We start from the raw sequence: 15,984 nt of genomic DNA on the forward strand, positions 1-15,984 counted from the left end.
TGAGTCCGTCCGCCAGATCAGATGCAGTAGGGATGACCAGGGATGTTCTCTTGATAAGTGTGTGAATTGGACCAGTTTCCTGTCCTGCTAAGCATTCAAAATGTAAAGAGTACTTTTGAGTTTCAGGGAAAATGTACGGAGTAGAAAGTACATTATTTTCTTTAGGAATGTAGTGGAGTAAAAGTTATCCAATTATATAGAGTAAAATACAGATCCCACAAAAACGACTTAAGTAGTACTTTAAAGTATTTTACCTAAGTACTTTACACCACTGATGACGTTCAAAAACTTTACGTCACCTTTAGGCCTCAAAGTTTAAGGTGAGAAACTTTAGGTCACCTTTAGGCCTCAAAGTTTAAGGTGAGAAACTATAGGTCACCTTTAGGCCTCAAAGTTTAAGGTGAGAAACTTTAGGTCACAGAGTTTAGTGTGACACTGATGTGACCTTTACAAGACATCTGTCAAGTTATGTAATTCAACCATATGGACCTTTACTTTTCATAATGTGGGTCTACTACACTCCGAAGACTTGACTGTTATGTGAACTTCAATATCTTTTAGCTCAGGCTCTTTCTCTGTCTCTTAAAATGATTCAAACAAATACCAGAGGAGAAGGTTCCATCACATGGTGCCACGGCTATGTTGGTAAACCTCTCAACAAAGAGAAAATTCTCTCAAACTGAGTTGCATTAAGAAAGCTGCTTCAGTTCAGAAGACTCTTGTTGCCCTCTCTCTCTCTCTTTCTCTCTCTCTTCTCTCTCTTTTCTTCTCTCTCTTCTCTCTCGCTCTTCCGCCTCTCTCTCTCTTTTCCACCTCGCTCTCACCCTTCCGCCTCTCTCTCTCTCTCTCTCTCTCTCTCTCTCTCCTCATAAACAAGTATCTTTCCGTCTCTGTTCTTGACATTATACACACCTTCACAAAAACATTTGCCACCAGAAATGAGGCATCGGATTGTGAAGACCCCCGTGAATATCCCTTTTATCTTTTCTATTAAATAACTCCTTTCATTCTAAAAATCCTTCCCAACTTTTCAAAGGTGAGACAGTGCACGACAACATCACAGCCAATGAATGCTAATTAAACCAGCATGAGTCCCAGTCAACTGTGGTAGGCCTAACTGATCCTCAGTCAGTCAATAGACAGCAAGCATTGCCGATGCAGACTGTCTGCTACCACTGAAGGTTTAATGTTAATGATATGGCACTGACCTGTCTAGAAGGGAGATTCAGAGATGCAGAAAATGCTCCTGAGGCTCTGTTCTGTGTGTGTGTGTGTGCGTGCGTGCATGAGTGAGTGCGTGAGTGCGTGAGTGCATGACTGTGGAGTAAAACGTACCCAATTGTCATGCTTGAGTATCAAAAGTAGAAATCATGTCAAATTGCTTATATTAAGCAAACCAGACAGCACAATTATATATATATATATATATATGTTAACTTATGGATAGCCAAGGGCACAATCCAGCACTTAGACATAATTTACAAATTAAGCATTTGTGTTTAGTGTGTCCACCTGATCAGAGGCAGGATGGGTTGATAAGCACATGAATTGGCCCATTTTCCTGTGCTGCTAAACATTTCAGATGCAAATAATAGTTTTCTGTGTCAGGGAAAATGTATGGAGTAAAAAGTACATTATTTTATTTTAGAATGTAGTGAAGTAAAAGTAGAAGTTGTCAAAATTATAAATAGTAAAGTAAAGTGCAGGTACCCCTAAAAAATGACTTAAGTAGTACTTTAAAGTATTTTTACTTAAGTACTTTACACCACTGGTTTTGGAGCAGTAAACAACAGCTCCTTGTCTTGCTATGGCTGGACAGGGACACGGGAAACTGGCACAGGCTAAAGCACTCACAAAAGTGCTACAGGACGAGGGACTGAGAAAGTGGGGGAGAAGGTAGAGAGAGACAGAGAGACGAGGGAGAAGGTAGAGAGAGACAGAGAGACGAGGGAGAAGGTAGAGAGAGACAGAGAGACGAGGGAGAAGGCAGAGAGAGACAGAGAGACGAGGGAGAAGGCCAGAGGGACGGAAGGGGAGAGAGAAGATAAAGGGACTATAGAGAGAGAGAGAAAGCAAAAGAAGGAATGAACGAGAGGAAATAGACAGAGGGCAGAGAGCTATAAAGAGGAATGAGAAGTGTCACACTCATATCCCAGTTGTTGTTGTTTCTTCTTCAGAAGCAGCTTTAATAAGTGCTCGCCCTCTCTTTACAACAATGGTCTGAGCCAGACATAAACCCATCATACACAGTAACACAACAATAACCTGCCTGACTAGAGCTGCACTCCCTCCCTGTTCCCACACACATTCTCAAGACAATTAGTCAGCAAAAGAAGGATGTGCAACCGGAAGATTTAGACCATTTCCCCCCGCTGCACCGTTCCTTTCTGCTGCTTTTACCAACCCCCTTTCAATGCAGCCCCCCTACCCTGCAGATAGAAGGCTCCAGAAAGGTTTTGTACGGCGCAGTCATGTGTGTGGAGGTGTGCTAGCGAGTAAACAGGTTTATTAAAGATCTGCTCAGTATGCTGAAATCCCCCTGTAGTTACCTTTGTTATTCCTGAACTAAAAGCATGAGCTTCTCTCCTAGGGGGTTGCACTAACAGAGCATGTGAATCTCCAGGCACATATTTCTATGCAGATGGAACAAATCCACCTGAGGGAAAACAGATGGCCCTGGATTTGTGCGATAAAATATATGATGTTTTTTTTTCCCTTTTCATTTAATGTTGTAGTGAGATTGGAAAATGTTTGGTTTGAATTACACACACACACACACACACACACACACACACACACACACACACACACACACACACACACACACACACACACACACACACACACACACACACACACACACACACACACACACACGCAGAGGTGTGAGTGAGCGAGCAAGCACACATAGGCGTGCACAAACCCACGCACACACGACAGATCACCTCCCCTGAGGTGTGTGATACAGTAGTATAGCATATCTATGGCACATCTAGAGAACAGATACAAGGATTACAGAACAGGAGGAGGAGAAAGGGCTGCATGGGTGATAAAGGAGAGTAAATGAAAGGAGCGGAGGATGGCTTTTCGTTAAACTCCTTTCTTCACATCAAACCCTCAACCTGACATTGGATTTGCCTCAAGTCTCCGTCCAACCACAGCACTTGCCTCCCGAAGAACAGTAAAGCTTGGGGGGGACAGCAGCTTCGCTCCGGGGGGGTAGAGAATTACGCTCCATTCCCAGTACACTGCACCATGAAATGAGATTCAATGTTGTGGCAGCGGAGCAGAGAGGTTTTCTGCTGTAGTACCGTAAAGCAATCTTCTGATGAGGAGCTCTGTTGTATATGAACCCAGGGCCAGTGCTTTCTGGAATAACATTGGGAACAGTTGGGAATAACTTCAGAAAATGACTTGGGAAGGAGGGGTCACTGGGAGGTCAGCGATCACAGGTGTGATGTATCGAGATTGGATAATATACACGAATGACATCTGTGCAGGGGCAAAAATAACTACTCCAAATCGGTATGCAAAAGCTCCTGTATCTGCTGTGTGCTTTCATCATCATACATCAACACAACCACAACACATGTGTTTTGTCTGGAGCAGGGTGATTAAAGGTATTTCTTCATTGTGTTACATTGTCCACAGAATAGGGCCCTGTTCCAATAACATTCACTGAGCCCTTCACTTCTTTACTTTTGTCACTTGAACTACTGATCTAGTGTGTTGGAGCAGTGATTACTTCAAGGCAGAGGGGATGGTTAAGGATGACGTTAAGTTTGAATGATTCGACTTTAGCCCGGTCCAACTCCATCTCCTTCTGTCTCTCCTTCCGTCTCTGTAGCTCTGCAAGGCCCAAGACAGGATATAGGTGGCGGATGTCCCATGAACTGTGTTTCAGTTCTCCGTTCCTCTCAGAAGCCTAGAGGGAGACAGCAGCACCTGTCTCCCCCCTGCTGTCCACCAGCATTACGCTCTAACCAACTCAATCAACACTGTGAAATTAGACTTCATCAAAGCCATGCCATGATCAGACGTTTTGCATCAAAAAGTCAGGTTTCTGGTGTACAAATCTGAATGTACGAGAATCAAATTGTTCAAAGATAATTACTTTGCAAACTTTCCTGCTTTGACTAAATGACAAAGAACATTTTTTATCAAACATCAATTAGTTTTAACAAGATTTATAGCATCAACTGTGTGTTCGTGCATGTGTAACCGATGTGAAATGGCTAGCTAGTTAGCTGTGGTGCTCGCTAATAGCATTTCAATCGGTGACGTCACTCGCTCTGAGTCCTTGAAGTAGTTGTTCCCCTTGCTCTGCAAGGGCCGTGGCGTTTGTGGAGCGATGGGTAACGATGCTTCGAGGGTGGCTGTTGTCAATGTGGGTTCCTAGTTCGAGCCCAGGTAGGGGTGAGGAGAGGGACGGAAGCTAAACTGTCACACATGCATGCTTGATCCTAAACATTTCCTGGGTATAGTTTTATCAATGCAATGGTCAGACAATGGTGAAACGGTGGTGATTTGAAATATTCTCTAAGGATTTTTTTGACCCAAACTTTATTTTGCAGTCCCCTCAGATTCTGCTGTGTCTTGGTCTGGGCTGTGGTAACCCAGGTTGCTGGCTATAAGTGGGCACAGTAGGTTCTGGCCAGGTCCTGGATCCGGTCGTAACCGGCCTGGGCCGTCAGCTCCTGCATCCAGAGAGTACCAGTGGTGTAAAGAGGGGGTGATGGGATGATGGGGGTGGCACTGCAAAAAGTCTGGTTGCCATTTGACCAGATGGTCAGGAGTCTTATGGCTTGGGGGTAGAAGCTGTTTAGAAGCCTTTTGGACCTAGACTTGGTGCTCTGGTACCGCTTGCCATGCGGTAGCAGAGAGAACAGTCTATGACTAGGGTGGCTGGAGTCTTTGACAATTTTTAGGACCTTCCTCTGACATCGCCTGGTATAGAGGCCCTGGGTGGCAGAAAGCTTGGCCCCAGTGATGTACTGGGCCATACGTACTACCCTCTGTAGTGCCTTGAGGTCGGAGGCCAAGCAGTTGCCATACCAGGCATTGATGCAACCATGCCCTCGATGGTGCAGCTGTAGAACCTTTTGAGGATCTGAGGACCCATGCCAAATCTTTTCAGTCTCCTGAAGGGAAATAGGTTTTGTCATGCTCTCTTCACGACTCTCTTGGTGTGCTTGTACCATGTTAGTTTGTTGGTGATATGGACACCAAGGAACTTGAAACTCTCAACCTGCTCCACTGCAGCCCCGTAGATGAGAATGGGGCGTGCTCAGTCCTCTTTTCCCTGTAGTCTACAAACATCTCCTTTTTGTCTTGAATTGATGATGATTATATGTACTATTATTATTGCTACTGAAAATAACTGTATTTCATTATCCTCATTGCATTGTACTGTATTTGCCTAAATGCTGTACCACTATATTGCTTTGGCAATATCTACAAATTGTATTTCATGCAATAAAACAGTTTGAATTTGAGAGAGAGAAAGACAATAGACTGTGAGTGTGTCAGAGAGAGAGAGAGTACACTATCACATTTCAGGTGGAGACAAGCACAAGGACAGGTGAAACAGATCAGGGAGTGACATACACAGCCAGTCCAGAACTCTTCACACTTTGTATCCAGACGGGCCCTTGACACCAGCCGGCAGCAATATTAGAAGAATTAACAGATTTATTCATCTGTATATTTACTTTGTGGGGACAGAGAAAGAGCCCACAGACTGGATGAGACACAGAGACCAGACAGACACACAGAGACTGGCACGAGTCATGAGAGATAGGAAACTAAGCATCCTGCCATTTCTCTCTTCTATCTGGTCTGTCAGAAGACTGTTTATTGCCTTTAGGAGAGGCTGGCACCAGGATGTCAGCCTGAGACTTAGACAGAGCCATTGTTTAGAAGTTCAGACCAAGGTTGCTCAAACTAACCCTGCCAGGGCTGGTGGGCTGCAGTCTTTAACTCCAGCCAAGCAGTAGCCTGCCTGATGATACTAATCAATGAATCATAGTCTTCATCGGCAACGGCAATGAGAAACTGTCTAAGCAGATGAAGAAAATATCCAACGATGTCAAAAAACATCTTGTTGTCTTAGGTATTCAGCATTCTGATGAGATACAACCTCCACTGTCACACCTGTTGTCTTTACAAGTCTGTATATCTGATATTTGATTGGAGGTTAACTTTACAGTAATGCGATTGGTCAACAACTCAACTTAATCCCTTACAATTTAGATGTTATAAATGGGTCTTAGATTCATTGCCCCTCTCTCTTTTTTGTTCCTGAACTGCTGTGGTGAGCTACTCTTTCTTTCTTTAACTCTTTCTTTCTTTAATTCTCTCTCTCTCTCTCTCTCTCTCTCTCTCTCTCTCTCTCTCTCTCTCTCTCTCTCTCTCTCTCTCTCTCTCTCTCATATGAGCTATGGCTCAAGCCATGGTTTCTTTGTCTCCATCTCTCTCTGACCATGCTGAGAATAATGCCTTGTAATGCTTGTTAATGTTTTGTAGCTTAAGCGTATGCCTGGTATAATGTTAGATGGACTCAGATAAAGATGATTAATGTAATGTACTAATTGCTTAGTGTTATTACGAGTCACATGTGAGGTATATATAATATCTTACATATCAAATATTACCTCACTACATGATTGACCCTGAGAGGGCTAACTTCTTCCTTTCCTTCTGCAAAAGAAAAAGAAAACAAGAGGTAGGCCTATCACGCTGGCCAGGACAAATGATCAATATAGGCCTATACTTTAGAAGTGTTTCATCTGTCTCAGAAGGCAGAACCAGCCCTAGACAGGACACTTTAATAAGAAGTACTATATTTACTTCACAAACACTAATTATAGAAGTTGACTGCACAGAGCAAGGACACATAGTGCTGACATTCACTCTGCAGTGGTTGGGAATGGGAGCTGAACACACTGCTGATGACTCTTTGAAAACATTTATAACAATACAATTAGTCTCCAAGATACAAATAACTATTTTATAATGATGGGGGACTACAATGCAATTTGAAGTACGTCAATGGAACGTAAAGGCAATCAGACTACCAACTATCACCCTTTGGTGCTCAAAGAGATTACGAATATTAAGGACATTTGGAATCGATGGAGGCTGAAAAACCTGTATCTCTAAAGATATATTTTCAGGAGGCTTCATCAAGCTAGTCGGATTGATTATTTTCCGGTATCCTTTTCTATGGTGCCAAAAGTGAAAAGAGTATGGATTGAGGATCGAATGCAATCAGAACAACAGCTTATAGCCCTCCATGTAACTACGACAGGCATTCCACGAGGGCGGGGATATTTGACCAGGATTTATTGACTGACACTAAAAAGAAACTAAGGAATCCATAAGACTTTTCCTGCACAATACAGGTTCAGTGGACCTACTTATCATATAGGATGCCTGTTAGTGTGCTTTTGGAGGCCGTTCAATTCAATATTCACCCCAAAAACAAAAACGGCCAACAGAGAAAAGACACAGTAGAAATAGAATGTCTAACATTACACATCAATGGTGTAGATAAATGTACTACAGAAGCAGTGAATAACTTTGTCTGATGACTCTAATGTGAAGGGGGGGTCGAATGAGACAGGAAACAGTCACCACTGCCACGAGTTGACCATGCTTTCACCATGCGCGTTCACAGGGGAAGGACCTGTGTTCCACCGGTCATCTGAAGTCATTCTATTTCTCCGGTTGGAACGTTATTCAAGATATATGTAAACAACATTCTAAAGATTGATTCAGTACATCGTTTGACATGTTTCTACTGACTGTTACGGAACTCTTGGACATTTCGTCACGTTATAGTGGACGTGCTTTGTGACTTTGGAATTGTTTACCAAACACACTAACTAAAGTAGCTAATTGGACATAAATAACGGACATTTCGAACAAATCAAACATTTATTGTGGACCTGGGATTCCTAGGACTGCATTCTGATGAAGTTATTCAAAGGTAAGGAAACACTTATCATGTATTTTCTGGTTTCTGTTGACTCCAACATGGCGGCTAATTTTGCTTCTGTTCTGAGCTCTGTCTCAGATTATTGCATGGGTTGCTTTTTCCGTAAACTTTTTTTGAAATCTGATACAGCGGTTGCATTAAGGAGAGGTATATCTATAATTCCATGTGTATAACTTGTATTATCATCTACATGTATGATGAGTATTTCTGTTGAAACGATGTGGCTATGCAAAATCACTTGATGTCTTTGGAACTAGTGAATCTAATAAGCCAATGTAAACTCAGATTTTTTTATATAAATATGAACTTTATCAAACAAAACATGCATGTATTGTGTAACATGAACTCCTATGAGTGTCATCTGATGAAGATAATTCAAGGTTAGTGATTCATTTTATCTCTATTTCTGCTTTTTGTGAATGCTATATTTCGCTGGAAAATGGCTGTGCTTATTGTGGTTTGGTGGAGACCTAACATAATCGTTTGTAGTGCTTTTGCTGAAAAGCATACTTGAAATCGGACACTTTGGTGGGATTAACAACGAGAATAGCTTTAAAATGGTATGTTTGAGGAATGTTTAACATGTATGTTTGAGGAATGTTAATTATGAGATTTTTGATGTTTTGAAAATGGCGCCCTACACTTTGACTGGCTGTTGTCAAATCGCTCCCGTTAACGGGATTGCAGCCACTTGGCCTTCAGACGAGATGACTGAAAATGTTGTTTTGTTGATTGATGCAAGAAACCACGTAATAAAAAAATAAATAAATGAGTTATTATTCCCATACCATTATTACAGAGAATCAGACAAATTATGCTACCCCCTGCCTATTTGCTACTTAGCTTATTCAAGCTTGTCTCAAAATAAAACACTGCCCCTTTAAGACAAAAAAAAATCTTTATCTGACTTGCTTTTCAAAGAAGTCTAGAAATGTACACGTTTTGTACTCTTATTTATAGGAAGCAAACACTGCCTTATTGTTGAATACAAATGATCTATAACTGGGCTAATAACTCACTAACAAAAAATATTAACAAAGTGTGCACACATGGCTACATGCAGATCTCGCTTTGATCCCAAAACAAGTGCATCTACTCAAGACTGTTCATGCTGTAAACAGTCCAGTTCAGAGTAAATGGAACAGATCCATATATAGCAATGACCTACTTGCATATAAGCCTACTGCAGCTCTGATTGGTTATGCCGCAATAGAATACCACTCCGATGCGCTCTGCCTTCAAAAAAATCTCTTGAGTAGTTAGTTTTGCATACTAAGTATTGCATAGTTTGTTTTGTTTCGGTATGTTGCACTGAAAGTGACTAATATTACATTGATTCGATCACAATTCCCACAGGAAAGGAAAACGTTGATAGTGTTAACTAAGGGGGAAAACTCTAGAAATTTGAGTGAAGTTCCATCTTGTGCAAGCACACATCTTAGTTGGAGCATTGGAGACCGGTAGCCCTTCTTTCTTTTCTTTCCAAAATACTTGAGCGTGCTGTCTCTGACCAACTCTCTTGCTATCTCTCTCAGAACAATTTTCTTGACCCTAACCAGTCAGGCTTCAAAACATCTCACGCAACCGAGAATGCTCTTCTCTGTGTCATGGAGACTCTCCATTCTGCCAAAGCTGACTCTCTCTCCTCTGTTCTCAACCTCCTAGATCTATCCACTGCCTTCGACACAGTGAACCATCAGATCCTCCACCACTCTCTCAGGGCTGAATGCCTCAGGCTTTGCACACTCTTGGATTGCATCCTACCTGGCAGGGCGCTCCTACCAGGTGACGTGGAGAGGATCTGTGTCTGCACCACATACTCTCACTACTGGTATTCCCCAGGGCTCGGTACTAGGCCCTCTCCTCTTCTCTCTATACACCAAGTCACTCGGCTCCGTCATATCCTCACATGGTCTCTCCTATTATTGCTATGCAGATGACACTGAACTACTCCCCCCCCCACCCACCCTTCTGACACCCAGGTGGTGACACACGTCTCTGCGTACCTGGCAGATAACTCAGCTTGGAAGTCGGCCCAGCACCTCAAGCTCATTTTCAACAAGATGGAGCTGATCTTCATCCTCAGGAAGGCCTGCCAGCTCCAAGACTTCTCTATCAAGGTTGACAACTCAGCGGTGTCCACCTTCCTGAGTGCAAAGAACCTTGGCGTTACCCTGGACAACACCCTGTCATTCTCTGCAAACATCAAAGCAGTTACTCGCTCTTGCAGGTTCATGCTCTACAACATCAATAGAGTATGACCCTACCTCACACAGAAATCGGCACAGGTCCAAGTGCAGGCAGTCATCTTTCGTCTGAACCAGCTTCCCCCTGAAGCTAGGACAGCAGAGTCCCTGCCCATCTTCCGAAAACATCTGAAACCCTAACTTGTCAGAGTATCTTTGAAAACTACCACCCCCCTTTAGGATGGGACCCTTTTTTTTCAATTTTCGCCTAAAATGACATGACCTAAATCTAACTGCCTGTCGCTCCAGACCTGAAGCAAGGATATGCATATTCTTGATACCATTTGAAAGGAAACACTTTGAAGTTTGTGGAAATGGGAAATTAATGTAAGAGAATATAACACATTAGATCTGGTGAAAGATAATACAAAGAAAAAAATGTTTTTTTGTATTGTTTTTGTTCCATCATCTTTGAAATGCAAGAGAGAGGCCATTATCTGACTTAGGACTCTAGGTACAATTTATTTCTTGGCCACTAGATGGCAGCAGTGTATGTGCAAAGTTTTAGAGTGATCCAATGAACCATTGCATTTATGTTCAAAATGTTGTATCAAGTCTGCCCAAATGTGCCTAATTGGTTTATTGATACATTTTCAAGTACATAACTGTGCACTCTCCTCAAACAGTAGCATGGTATTCTTTCACTGTAATAGCTACCGTAAATTGGACAGTGCAGTTAGATTAAATATATAAATAAAAAAGTATTTTGTGAACTAACACTCGCACTTGACTCTTTTCCCTGTTACTATCTCTGACAATGCTGAGAAAAATGTCTTACTATGACTGTGAAATGTGGATGTCCCACCTATCTATCTTACAATTTTGTGCGTCAATCTAATTAAAATAATACAAAAATCCCCATCAAAATCCGGCAATTTAAGATAGAAATATCTTGGGCTGCGTCTCAATCCACCACATCCTCATTTGTGGTGGAAGGTGGCCGAGCTACAGCAGTGTTTGTCAGACCATGTGGCATCCAGAAAATCATTATTCTCGTAAAAACGTCCGAACGGTTTGGCCTACATTTTATGACCACTATGGAAAAGGGAGACTCTCACGGACACAATGTTGTTCTCCGTTTTGCTCTACAACACCTAGAAGTGTCAACCCCCACACAAACAAATGGAAGTATGGAGGTAGTTCTGTGTCAACAAAAAGAAGGGGTTAAATATATGTCCCAATTTATTTATGTTTTTACCCTGAGCTTTACTATATCTCCTAGATATAGGATAGACACTTCAAAACCTTACTCCTTATGATACATCTTTTTTTGCCATTTATGAGTGTTCTTTATGTTAAAACAATTCCATATGTTAGAATTAGGAAAAACGAATTTAAAAAAATGAAACAATCTAGTGTTTGTGTGAGAGTCAGATAAAGAGAGAGAGGGAATGTTTGCTGTGTGTGTGAAAGAAATACAGGAGGATGTGTGTACGTGTGTGTTAAAAGCTTTCTGATCAGTGAGAGGAATCACAGAGACTGAGACATACTTTTTTTATGAGCAGTCTCCTCTCACTGACACCTTCACAAACACAATGAGATGAAAGACGGACGAGCAGAAGGAGGGAGAAGAGGTGTGACCCATTAGCCAATCAATACAACCATGGCTCGTTCAGATAGCAGTGGATCAGACCAGCCAATAAATCAGTAATCAATCAACCACGACACACACCGGTATGTGAGCTCACACACACACACAGCAATATGTAAACACCAGTGGAGGCTCCTCAGAGGAGGACCATCCTCCTCAGCGAATTTCATAAAAATAAAAATAGTTAAACATTACAATTTTTATCCTTTTTAGATAAAACTATACTAAGTATATTCATGTCACCAAATAATTTATTAAAACACACTGTTTTGCAATGAAGGTCTACAGTAGCCTCAACAGCACTCTGTAGGGTAGCACCATGGTGTAGCCAGAGGACAGCTAGCTTCAGTCCTCCTCTGGGTAAATTGACTTCAAAACAAAACCTAAGAAGCTCATGGTTCTCACCCCCTTCAATAGACGTGCACAGTAATTATGACAACTTCTGGAGGACGTCCTCCAACCTATCAGAGGTCTTGCATCATGAACTGACATGTTGTCCACCCAATCAAAGGATCCGAGAATTAATCTACTACTGAAAGAATACGCTACAGCTAGCTAGCACTGCAGTGCATAAAATGTGGTGAGTAGTTGATTCAAAGAGAGAGAAAGACAATAGTTTTGAACAAATACGTTTCTTCCAAAACGAAGAAGGAAGAGAGAGCTAGCTATATTTCTTTGTATTTTTTCCCCCACTTTCACTTACTTAGCAAGCTAATGCAGCTAGCAAATTTTGCCTACTCAAACATCCAGCTCAAACCGAGGGATGCTGTGTTAGCTAGCTGGCTATGGCTATCCAAAACTGGACGTTTTTGGTTGTATTAATTTATTGCTGTACACTGTACTGCATGATTTTAGGTGGTTTACTAACGCATTAGTTCTAGTAGCTATGTTGACAATGACGTTAGCTAATATGGTGCCAATGATGTAGGCTGTGTGTAGTGGTTAGCAGTTAAGGTATGAAGGTTTGGCTTGGAAAGGTTTTTTCACCTGGTCACAGACAGCTGTTGTATTGTGCACTGAAGTCCACAAGCGAAGGGAAAAGTTGAGAGGAGTAGAGAGTGTAGATGCGAGAAGGAATTAGCTATATATACCATCAAGCAAGATGATCATGCTGTTTGTATGTGGCTGCTAGCTCTGTGTTTGCGTGTGATCAGGTGTGCATTCATTCCACCAGTTCTGTGGAAAAAAGTTTTTTAAACAGAGAAAATGGATCAAAACGGGGATGAACGTACCTGAATTAGTCCAATATAAACTCTAATTTGCAACTGTCGGACTAATAATTAAAACCTAGATCAGCTAGATGCAGGCAAGAGTGTGCAAGGTGGTATTGAATGTGTCACTCTGTCCCCTTGATTACTCAAATGTATCTCTCAACCTGTTGTAGCAACCTCATGATGGGTACATGGGAAATGTTTGTATCATTTAGTAGCGTAAACCTATCGATGTTAGATTGAGCTGGGTGAAGGGAATATGAATGAGAGTCATCCAATATGATGTAATAGAAATAAGGCCATGCTCATAAAAAAGATGATCATCCTCCCTCATCTTAAACAGCATCGAACGCCACTGTTACACATATACACATAAATCAGGACCTGTATCATTTGTGTGCTTGTTTCACCCACTCCTCCTCACCAGACAGCCACTGTGTGATGTTTTGCTGGTGAAGGATTTACTCAGTGTAATGTGAACAGTCTGTCTGGCCGAGCCCTTCCCCCAGAGATCAAGCTGCAAGGACTAACACAACACTAACACAATACTCAGCAGATACCCCTGCTCCACATTGCAGCAATAACACTACACTGTCAATCACCTCTCCACCTCTCACAGCAAACCGGAATGAAATAAAATTCAATTCACGTCTGTCCTTAACTCCATTAGTCAGGTCATTACCAATGGATTATATATTCATCAGGATTAACAAAGCTTGGCTGTCTCAGAGACCAGTGTACTGGACTTTCTGTAATGAATGTCCTTTTTGCTTTACCCTTCACCAGCACCCTCTAATCTAATGCATAGATCATGTGTTTATATATCAGTAGACATGGAAGTTAATAAAGTAAGTTAAAAGGAAACTTTAGACATTTTAGAGCTTTTCAATAGGCAGAAATCTCTTTCAGATAAAGGACCAGTGCCCTCTATGGGAGATTCAGGGGTAGGGAACATTACATCCTCTTATTTCCTGCCTTCTACCATTTTCTGATCCACAATCTTCTTCTCTCTTCTCCTTGTCGTTCATCCTCTTCTTTCATCCTGTGCCTTCTCACATCCCCTCCATCTCACTCATCCTCTCCTTCTCTTCTCTCCTTCTCTTCTCTCCTCCCCTCCTCCTTCCATCATCCACCATCCTCTCTCCTCCCACCATCCTCTCTCCTTCGCTCCTCCGCGCCCTCTTCCACCATCCTCTCTTTCTCTCCTTCCACTCCTCCATCCACTATCCTCTCATTCTCTCCTCCTTCCACCATCCTCTCTCCTTCTCTCCTCTCCTCCTTACACCATCCTTCTCCTCCTCTCCTTCCCCTCCTCCTTCCAACATCCTCTCTCCTTCTCCTCCCCTCCTTCCAACATCCTCTCCTCTCCCCTTCCTCTCCTCCCCTCCTTCCACCATCCTCTCTCCTTCTCTCCTCCCCTCCCCCTTCCATCATCCTCTCCTTCTCTCCTCCCACTATCCTCTCTCCTTCCCTTCCACCATCCTCTATCCTTCTCTCCTCCCATCATACTCTCTCCTTCCACCATCCTCTCTCCTTCCCTTCCACCATCCTCTCTCCTTCTCTCCTCCCCTCCCCCTTCCATCATCCTCTCCTTCTCCCCTCCCACCATCCTCTCTCCTTCCACCATCCTCTCCCCCACTTTCTCTTAATGTGGGGATTTAGCTGCTGTAGTGAGAGTACCTGCTGTCGTTACAGTAACATTTTGTTTTTGAAATGAAGCTACAATTTCACACCATGTGTTGACAACTAACAAACCCCTAATCCATGTCTGACAAAGTTGTGGGTGTAAATGTAGAAAAGAAGTTGGCTAGTCTGTTCATTTACCCTCTCACAATCATCAACATAATTTGTACTGGTGATGGGGGCTGACAGCGTGTCTGTGAGGGAGCTAAAGTATTAGTCATATACTCTGATCAGATTGAGGCAAGCGAGTCCAATCAATCAAGTCAAGCTGCATGTTGACAGCTAGGTGTCATCAGATCCGTGGCAGACCGTGTCAATCCATTATCGATTGGCCTGAGTCAATCGGCAGCCAGCCAGACTGCATTTAAACAGCCAGACAGATCTATGGTGATAACCAGAGCCATTTGAGCATCCTTTTTTAAGTAACTGCACATTAAAAGTACTGCACATCCGTGCATCTCCTCAAGTTCAACAGACATGTGAGTAAGTTCAACAGACATGTGAGTAATGTGTCCCTGAACAAAGGGGGGTCAAAATCAAAAGTAAACAGTCAGTATCTGGCCTCCCGGGTGGCGCAGTGGTTAAGGGTGCTGTACTGCAGCGCCAGCTGTGCCATCAGAGACTCTGGGTTCGCCCCAGGCTCTGTCGTAACCGGCCGCGACCGGGAGGTCCAAGGGGCAACGCACAATTGGCCTAGCGTCGTCCTGGTTGGGGAGGGCTTGGCCGGTAGGGATGTCCTTGTCTCATCGCGCACCAGCAACTCCTGTGGCGGGCCGGGCGCAGTGCGCGCTAACCAACGTTGCCAGGTGCACGGTGTTTCCTCCGACACATTGGCGCGGCTGGCTTCCGGGTTGGATGTGTGCTGTGTTAAGAAGCAGTGCGGCTTGGTTGGGTTGTGTATCGGAGGACGCATGACTTTCAACCTTCGTCTCTCCCGAGCCCGTACGGGAGTTGTAGCGATGAGACAAGATAGTAGCTAATAAAAACAATTGGATACCACGAAATTGGGGAGAAAAAAAAGAGGTAAAATAAAAACACAAAAAAACAGTCAGTATCTGGTGTGGCCACCAGCTGCATTAAGTACTGCAGTGCATCTCCTCCTCATGAACTGTGCCAAATTTGACAATTCTGCTGTGAGATGTTAACCCACTTTTCCACTAAGACATCTGCAAGTTCCCAGCCATTTCTGGGGGTAATGGCCCTAGCCCTCACCCTCCGATCCAACAGGTCCCAGATGTCCTCAATGGGATTGAG

This window comes from Oncorhynchus tshawytscha, linkage group LG26 (genome assembly GCF_018296145.1).
Source record: "Oncorhynchus tshawytscha isolate Ot180627B linkage group LG26, Otsh_v2.0, whole genome shotgun sequence".
NCBI classification, from domain to species: Eukaryota; Metazoa; Chordata; class Actinopteri; order Salmoniformes; family Salmonidae; genus Oncorhynchus; species Oncorhynchus tshawytscha.